Source organism: Mastomys coucha, unplaced genomic scaffold, assembly GCF_008632895.1.
Source record: "Mastomys coucha isolate ucsf_1 unplaced genomic scaffold, UCSF_Mcou_1 pScaffold16, whole genome shotgun sequence".
NCBI lineage: Eukaryota > Metazoa > Chordata > Mammalia > Rodentia > Muridae > Mastomys > Mastomys coucha.
This window is the reverse complement of record NW_022196898.1, coordinates 84,878,034-84,887,874: the sequence shown is the minus strand read 5'-3', so window position 1 is coordinate 84,887,874 and position 9,841 is coordinate 84,878,034.

The window sequence follows — 9,841 nt, the reverse complement described above, 5'->3', positions numbered from 1 at the left end:
TGGGAGAATTGGGTTCTGATGATGCCAAGTGACCTTGGTTTGTGTTGTTTATTTTCTTAAGCTTGCCCTCCCACCATCTCGTTATCTCTAGTGCTACCTGCCCCTGCTAAATCTGACTGTAGCCTGTCCTTCCTGTGATTCTCGTTGTGTCAGAACTCCTCAGAGTCAAGCTGTCTCTGTGATCCTGTGATTCTGGGATCCTGTGATCCTGTGTTTGTTAGATCATCTGGGAGTGGGGCTTCCTCTGTGTGTTGTGGGACTGGCTTCAGAGCTTGTGCCCAAGGTCTGCTCAGGACACCAGCCCAGATAGACTGGAAGGAACCCATGTCACTGGGCTGGCGTAGTTCCTGTGTGCCTGATCCGCTGGTCCCAGTTACTCCCAGTGTTGGGACAGATGTTGGTTCCTGCTCACCTCTGATCCTGGGTGTTTCAGAGCGCCTGGGAGTAGAGCTTCCTCTGGGTGTTGTGGGACTGGCTGAGGAGCTTGTGCCCAAGGTCTGCTCAACATTTACTATTTTTTATGAGTCCTTCTCACACATGGAAATATAAGCACATAGTAACACATATGCGTTTCCATTTTTTATTATTTTTAGGGCATATGCATGTTTATTTGTTAAGTTCATGAATGTGCTAGAGTGTGTGTGTGTGTGTTTGTGTGTGTCTGTCTGTCTTTTTGTGTGCATGTGTGTATGCATGCACAGGCGGAGACCAGAGGTTGACCTTAAATGCCATAGCCCAGTCATGGTCCAGCTTATTGTTTTTGGGTCAGGGGCTTGCTAATCAGGTGAGGTTGGCTAGTTAGTAAATCCCAGGGATCTGCTTGTCCCAGCACCTCATGTTATTCTTCTTATCTGAGTGTAGTCAAATTTCTCATTCCTTATATTATAGATGTTGCTACAGAGTGTCAGGTATGTGTTGTGTGGTATTGTGTGTGTGTTCCCATGTGTCTGTGTGTACAATTGCATGCTGGTGAAAATTCTAGTTCTGCTTAGTCCAGTGCAATAGCCTCTAGACAAGTTATGACAAGGAGAACTTTACTATACAACTGGTTCAGTGAGTAAGACATGGAAAGCATACATCAGCTTTCAAAGATTTATTAGAACATGAAGAATACAAACTATCTTATTAATAGTTTTATATTGACTACACTGAAATAGTAAACTATTGGATCTATTGTGTTAAATAAGATATATTACTAAAACTGACCTCACTGCATCTTCATGAGCCTATTAAAAGTATGGCTAGTAGAAAGTGAAATACTTCACAGATGGTTTACAATTTGGCTCACATTAAGAAATATAGGATGATAGAATCCTAGGACCATAGCATCTGAGATCCTCCATACTTGAGCCAAAAAAGGACAATTACAGCTACTCTGTACATGTATGGGGACTGGAAAATTTTATTTTTTCTCTGGAGACAAAATCTTATGTATCTCAGCCTTACTTGGAATTTCAGGATTATAGGCATGTACTACCTCATCAGATGGACCTTTTTTGAAAAGAAGTTTGAGTTTCTGGAGAGATTTCTCAGTGGTTAGGATCATTTGCTGCTCCCTCAGAGGACATGAGTTCAGTTGCAAGAATTCTCATTAGGTAACTCAGAGCCATCTGTAACTCCTGATTAAGTGGGATCTAATACTCTATTCTGACCTCCTTAGGCACCCACACACATGTGAGAGATATGTCTGTCTATCTATCTATCTATCTATCTATCTATCTATCTATCTATCTATCTATCTTCTTCTATCATCTACCTACCTATCTATCTGTATATGGAGACCTACAAGAGAGAATTGACTCACTAGATATGGAAGGTGAAAAGTCCCACAAAATACCATCTGGATTTTGGAGAGCCAGCAAACCTGGTAGTATATTTCACCATGAATCTAGAGTCCCAAGAATCACAGGGATTGATGTTGTAAGTCTCAGACTGGGACTAAGGCTCTGAGAATCTGGAGTGGCGATGGACAACATATAGCTGTCTTAGCTCCATGGGTGAGAGAGTTCATCTTTCTTCCTTCCACTTTTTATTTAATTTTGATCCTACACATACCATATTACCACTGCTTACATTAATGAGACTAGATATTTTTTCTATCAATTCAAATGCTGATAGCCTCTGGATATAGATGCCACAATCATGTTCCACTAGCTATGTGAGAATCCCTTAGCTTACTCTAGTTAATATACTGTTGACAGCAAGGTTGCCCAATGTAACTCCACTGGAAAAACTATACCATAGAAAAACAGCAGCTCACATCTTCAGTGGTGCATCCACTGTGACTTCTTTGGAATCATCAGAAAGGTGTGTCGTATAGATGTAAAAAGAGAGTCTAACACAGCATGGGCCAGAGTAGGGAAGATGGACAATATTCTATCACTTCGCTGAGAAGCTGTTAGCATTTGATAGTTGCTGGGAAAATAGAGTCAGTCAGTATTCCTTCAGGATGGGATCCCTGGTAGTAAACCCCATCCATGCACAGGGAGACCCCAATCCTGACACTAACTAAGCAACATAAACTGTAACAAAAGTTACCTTAGAGTTGGGTCAGGTGTTTGAGGGGGTGGTAATAGGAAGAGTTTAGCACTGAATATGGTCAAAATATATTGTATGAAATTCTCAGACAATCAATACAAACATCTTTTTCAAAAGAGAGGTTCTTGCACAGAATTGGTCTATATTTCCAAGTATTTTGACAACAAATTGAACTTCATAGCTGAATATTGTCTGAGTGGAGTTAGGGACCTTAACTGATTAACATTCTGGCTTACTCTGTCTCAAGAGTTTCTGTCTATTGAAGAGCCTCCAAAACAGATTTCTACCTGCAAGCCAAGCACAGTGAGGCCTGCATTTGTCCAATAATAACACAAACCTGTTCTTGTTGGAAATTCTGTTCAAGTTATTGGAAATACAATTTATATAGATCAGGCACGATTGACAGGAGCTGCTCAGGGTGGTGTAGCCAGCTGAGGTCCTGCAAAATGGCTTAAACCCTAATTCTATTTTGCTTTAGTGGCAAAGTTTCTGAGATTGAATGGCCTGATATAGTTTGGAATTGCTTGGTTTTACTTCCTCTGGCAGAGAACATTTTAGATCACAAGTTGTTTATAAAATGGATATATTAGAGGATAAATTTTAATTTGTATATCTACCCTTTAAAAATAAAGCCTATTCATGAAGTTTTGATGGGATGAGGGCTGCTTTAGATTAGGTCAAAGAATTAGCATAAGGAAATCATTTGTCAGGATCTTTACCCTTGTGTTACCCTCACAGACCTTTGCAGAATCTCCAACCCCCAGATTAGGAATGCAACACCTTCTACATTTTGGTTTGTTGACTCATGTTTGAGGGGTATCTGCTATGGCTCCATTTTACTTTCAGCCGCTCTGACCTAGAAAAATGCCGACCCTACTTTCTGGAATTCTGGGTTATGGGTAAGGTTAAGCATAGATAAAGAGCAAAACAAAAGGGGCCTTTCAGCATTCATCAAATCCCAGGACTTGGGAGAGAGCCAAGAGAACCAGGGCAAGTTCGTGCTACCTGGGCTACCATGCGCATTCGGTTATGCACTGGAGTTGACATTTAAACACACTGAAAGGAAAGATGAGGACAGTTAATGATTGACTACCTAATAGGACCAGTTGACCCAGTGATTAAGTAACCAACGAGATTCATTTCTGGAAGAAATCCAGCCTTAGCTAATTTTCTAAAGGTTTTTCTAAAACTTGACTTTTAAAAGTAGATCACCCACTACCTCTCCCCTCCCTCGCATCCCCTCCCTAGCTGTCCCCCACCATAGACTACGTCACCTCTCCTAGAAGGAGATCTCTGGTCTACACAGCACAGTTGGCCTTCTTTCAGGCACAAGGGACCCCTTAAATGCCACAGACTCCCCTATTTTGGGGTCTGACTGTGAAACATCCCTCACAAACTCATGTGCTAGAGTCTTGGTGCTATTGTTGGAGGAGCTGGAAGCAGTAGGAGGCAGAGCCTTCCTAGAACGAGCAGGATACTGGAGCATAGCTTTGAAGGACACACCCTGTTCTGGGCTCCTTCTTCTCCTCTCTGCATCTTGTCACCACAAGGTAGGCAACCTTGACCTCTACTCTCTCTCATGGTGTTCTTACCTGGGCACAGAGACACATGGCCATCTGACCATGGACTGACACTTTCAAACCATAAGCCCAGATAAATATTTCCTACTTTGTTTTTGTTTTTGTTTTTTTTTTTTCCCTCAGATACTGAGGCTCAGCAACAATAAGCATGATTTACAAACATTTCCTGTTGGTGTGTTTACATCAGAATCCACACTCTTGTGTGTTGATTCTCTTCCTTCATGGCAACCTGTTAAAAAATAATGTGTTGTGTTTGTACAAGGTAACACCATAAAGGAAGGGCAATTTTAAACTTGTGATCTACTTTTTTTTTTTTTAATGCTAACTTGGCGTTGTCTCCTTCCTGGGCTGGCTTTCTAGGGTACTCCAGCCTGAAAGTCCCAGCTTCTCACTGAGGAGTGGCTGTCCAGTCGAGGGTTGTAGGCCTCGGTCCCTTCCCACATACTTCCATCCCTTTAAAGAATGGCCCGCTTAATCTCAGACCCTCAGTGCTCGTAAGTGTAGGTCAAAATGAGTGCTCACCATGCACAGTAGGTGTACTGTAACTCCTAAAACATTAGATTGCTTTTTTTTTTAATCTAATTTGAAAAATTAAGGGAGGTCAAAATGAGTGCTCACCATGCACAGTAGGTGTACCGTAACTCCTAAAACATCAGATTGCTTTTTTTTTAAAATCTAATTTGAAAAATTGAGGGGTTAAATGAGAAGTTACACCAACAACAAAAGAATCTCAGTGAACAGGTAGAAAGGGATTCAGAACCCTTGATTTCACACACAAGCGCCCACTCTGCAGACACCTGGAACTCCATTGGCTTTCTGTTCTTGTTTCTTTGTTTTGCCCTGAGACAGAGATTCATGGAGTCCAGACTAGCCACAAAATCTCTATGTAGACAGCCAAACTGACTGTCAGTCCTCTTGCCGCTATCTCCCAAGCTCTGAGATTACAGGCATGTGCCACCCGGCCTGGCTAATATGAACATGAATGTTTCTGTTTCTTTCCCCTTACAACATTTTGAAGAGTTATTGTTTGAAAACTATCAAAGTTTGCAAAATAAAGAATAATGAAAAAGAAATACAGTAGTCTCTATTTTTCTCATGGGGGACACTTTCTAAGCTGCCTCCTGGATGCCTGGAACCTTGGAAAGCCCCACATTTTGCATATACAATATATTTCCTGTACACACACATATATGATAGAATTTATCCATGAATTTGGAATAGGAACTCATCAACAGTAGTGATAGCAAAACAGGATAACTGAGAAATATACAGAGTAAATTGCCCTAGGGGACTCTGCATGGTTTGCCCATTAATTTCAGTTGATTTTAAGATAAAAGAAAATCTAATTAGTTAAAACGTCAGGACACAGAGGTCCCAGGAAAAGATATCTTTCCTACTGTTAGAGAGCTGGTGATGAGAAACATAGGAACCAGGACCCAGATTTCTATAATTGGTAGAGTGAGATTGATAATAATAAGTTCAACACCTTTAACTACTAACTATAAACATGGGGACTTAATTCTACATCTTCCCCTTATCGCCTACAGCTCTAAATTGCTTTTACGGGTTAGTGAAAACTCACCTTCTTGTAGGAAAATGCATGATTGGTTTATTCAACGTTTCTTCAGGCTCACATCTCATCAACCTGTGGGAAAATATTTCAGTACAGTTGTCTTTTAACATTATCTGCTTACTTAAAGAGAAAAGGTCTATATGGTTTGTCATATTTTCCTCCTTAAATATAGCACGATCGGTTTGCATTCCCCGGCACCAGTAGATGCTCTGAGAACACAGGCTACCAAATACTCTGGATTTCTCCTCATCCCCTGCTGTTTTCCTTTATCTGCTTTTTGGTGTACTGTTTTAGCTTGAAATTAAAATGTAGTGGAGGCCGCATCATCTTTGGGGCCTGCTGTGATAGAGATAGCATCTTCTGCTTTCTGGTGGGTTTCACTAGTCTTTTTTTTTTTTTTTACCTTTACTACATTCAAGGCCAAACATATGGAAGCAAAAGAGTTATGGAATACAGGTTATAAAGGTGGAAAAATCCCAGGGAGGTGCAGAGTCTTTAAAAGGCATGAGAGAAACACTATCCAATTTAGATCAACCTCTTGTCTCTGCTTTTTATATCCCTTCTGTGAATCCAGGAAAATGAGCTCTGAGTTTAATTGTAGTGTGGGTGTGTGCCTGTTTAGATGAGAGATCTCCTAAAATTTGCATCAATATTTCCTACAGTACCCCGAAGGACTCAGCTCTTCCTGGAACATCCAACCTGCTTCTTGGGAACTCATTCTTCCCTAGGGACGCTTGATTGACCCTGATACTTACAAAAAATGGTTTGATCCCCTACTGGTGGTGCCTTAGGCACACAGTATGTTTATCTTGGTGGTGGTGTCATGACATGCGATGACTGAAAGAGTTTAGAAGGTCAGGAAGGTTTTAAAAAACATGCTTTGCTTTGGTGGGCTCAAGATTGAAGGCTGTTCTGTCTTAATACCTTGCTACCCCTTCGCTCTTCTGCTCAACCCTGATAAGGTATTCCGATCCTTAAGCACAGATCAGCACAAATAATGTCCAGCATCCCTGTTGCCTCCCACAGGCTGAGGGCTCAGGGACACTGAAAGTGAAAGCTGCATGGATTCCTGAATGCTTTTGGATGAGGAGCTGTTTCTCCAGTTCTGAGATAAACAGCCTGAAGGAGAAGATGCTCAGTGAAGAGTTCCTGGTTCCTTTGCTTTCTTCCTCTTTGTCAGGGAGGGTGGAAGTTTCAAGGCAGAGACCTCATAGAGTAGTGCACAGGGATTAGGAAAGGTAATTAAAGTTACACAAACTTGTTTTTTTCCTCTCTGTTGATGTTTCAAAGAAGGTGACAGATATATATATATATATATATATATATATATATATATATATATATATATATATAACTTCCCTCCTGACATAGCCAGTAAAGACAAGGTGCTGACGGTTGGCCATCTCAGGAATAAGTTTATATTAGGATATTGCAGTGCTCTGCTTTAAGTGGGGTTTGGAGATTCAAAAATAGAGCCCCTTGCTAGTAGAGCAAGGGCTTTACACACCAAGGAATCTCTCCATCCCATGAGGGTTTCATTTCTGTTGTTTGCTTTTTCCATTCCTTACCTGAGATTCTAGATAAGCACAAATGCACACTTTTCTTTGCTGAGGGGCTTGCTTAACCTCTTTAATCTTTGTAGATTATCAAGTTCCACTTAAGGCTTTCCACCAAACTTACCAGCACAGAATTACTCCTGAAGGGAACGTTTTTAAATCACTGATTTACATTTTAAAAAGTATTTGAGGGCCTGCTGATGTAGGGAACTGTTGTAGACTCTTTGTGTGCATCCATACATCATGAGCAAAACAGAGACTTGCTGCAGAGTTTATATACCAGCAAGGAATACGGCACACAATAGATGTGATAGATAAGTGCATGATAGAATACATTAGAAAAATGATCAGCAATTTGAAAAGGACGGAAAGGAGGAGAGAGCTGCAGAGGAGGAGCAGGCATCGGAGGTAGCAGGCTGTATGCTGTGAGCCAGTATTCAAGGAAGGCCTCACGGACAGAGAGCTACACAGAGATGAACAGGCAGAGCCTCTGAGGATGAGAGTCCATTTGCTTTCTTCCAAAAAGCCTCTTCAATTTCTTGGTGAGAGGAGTCCCTGATGAAGTTGTGGGACTAATAAATCCCATACACACTAAGAAAATTTTCTTTTAAGGAGGCTTGCCTTCTGGGTCAGTTTTAATACTGTTTTGCCAATCCAATTTGTGAGCTGGTTCACTGGTTTTAAGTTTAAAATGTAGGTCACCTGGAAGTCTAGTAGTTGGGTCATGGTTCAATAACTTTCTTAAGCTTCTGTTGTGGAACTGTAAGTGAATGAAGGTTGCATTTCCACAAGGAAAAAAAATGTCTGTGTCCTTTATCACTCCAGCTATGCATATAGAACACAGATAGAAAGTCTTATAACTTTAATCTATGTATTCCAAATTACTCATGGTAATGACCTTCTTGAACACCTCTATTGAGTAGGGATATATGTGTTCAAAGATTTGGAAGTCATAGGCCTTAGAGAGAATTCTTATCAAGAATAGGTAGACACTGGTTATGTTTATTTCTGGTGTGCAACTATGACCTGTAATTGAGCCAGAAATTAAATGTCATTAAAGTAGGAGGGGCCAACAAAAATAAATGGACAGAAGGAAGGTCCAGCAGGTACACACACCAGGGAGAAAAGCAGGCAGCAGGCAGATTTGCAGGAAGGACAGCTAAGGAGCACATTCTTAGACTTGAGAAGACGAAGAGAGGAGCAGGCATGAAAGGCTGATGAGAAGCAACTCGGAGGTGAACTGAGGCCAAGTGCAGTCCCAGGAGCATGCCCATCATTTTCAAGGAGATCTTCTTCAGCCGTTGTGCTCCTAGCATGGAAGCCATCAGGACACACTTTTCTTGTGCTCTACTGTCAATTCTGATAGGTAGGGAGGCCTAGAGAAAGGTTACGATGCTGTGTGAGAGAATTGGTTTTCAGCACAATATTCTTTTTTTGTTTCATTTATTTATTTTATTTTATTGAGTATACAGTGGAAGAGGGAAAATGGGTCAAAAGAGAGGGGGGGAGGGAGGGAGGGAGGGCCGTCTTCCCATGCTGGGACGATCCATGCCTTGGGAAGGAAGGCAGCCAGTTGGTCCAAATGGGCTAGCATGTAGTCGAGGTCAGCACAATATTCTTTTGAACTAAGTTTTTAAGTTCCTCATGTGAAGACTCTCCTTCTGTTCTTTACTGACCTGAGACCTCCACCTCCTTCCCAGGGTGCTTATCTGACCCTTATTAAGATGCAAAAGACTGTAAAGATGCATTGCCCTCTACTCTCCCCCACAGGAAGCCTTTCCCTCCCATGTCTCCTTGACTATGTGCTGACACTATTGTTAATTGATTCTAGAATTGTGGTTGACTTTTGTTTTCTTTTAAAAAAGTATTTCTAAAGTTATATATATATATATTGGTTTTTCAAGACAGGGTTTCTCTGTATAGCCCTGGCTGTCCTGGAACTCACTTCATAGACCAGGCTGGCCTCAAACTCAGAAATCCACCTGGCTCTGCCTCCCAAGTGCTGGAATTAAAGGCCTGCGCCACCACCTCCTGGCAGATACTCTTAATTAAAATAGTATTACATCCCCTTCCCCTTCCCTTTCCTTCCTTTAGCCCCTTCCAGGCATTCTCCATGCAAACCCTTCCTGTGACCTCCCCCTCAAATTGATAGCCTACTTTTGATTGTTGTTCTCTCTCTCTCTCTCTCTCTCTCTCTCTCTCTCTCTCTCTCTCTCTCTCTCACACACACACACACACACACACACACACACACACACAGAGAAATTGTTTAGTCTGTTTTTGTTGTGTGTGTACATGGCTTTAAGCTCATCGCTTTGTATTGGGTAACTGAGTAGTGGGTGGGCTCACCCCCAGGAGTGTCTAAGTCTCCAGTTCTCAGCAGTAATCAGTTGCTTGTAGCCTCTCGCCAAAGAGGCGTGACCCATGAGACTTCCTTGTACATTGTTAACATGTCTATGGGTATTGCCATCGTATGGGTCTTGTTTATACAGCCATTTCTGTGAGAGACTGGTCTACAGCAGACTTGCTGGTATTTTGGCTTTTATAATCCTTCTGCCCCCTCGTTTATATTGTTCCCTGAGTGATGTGGAAGC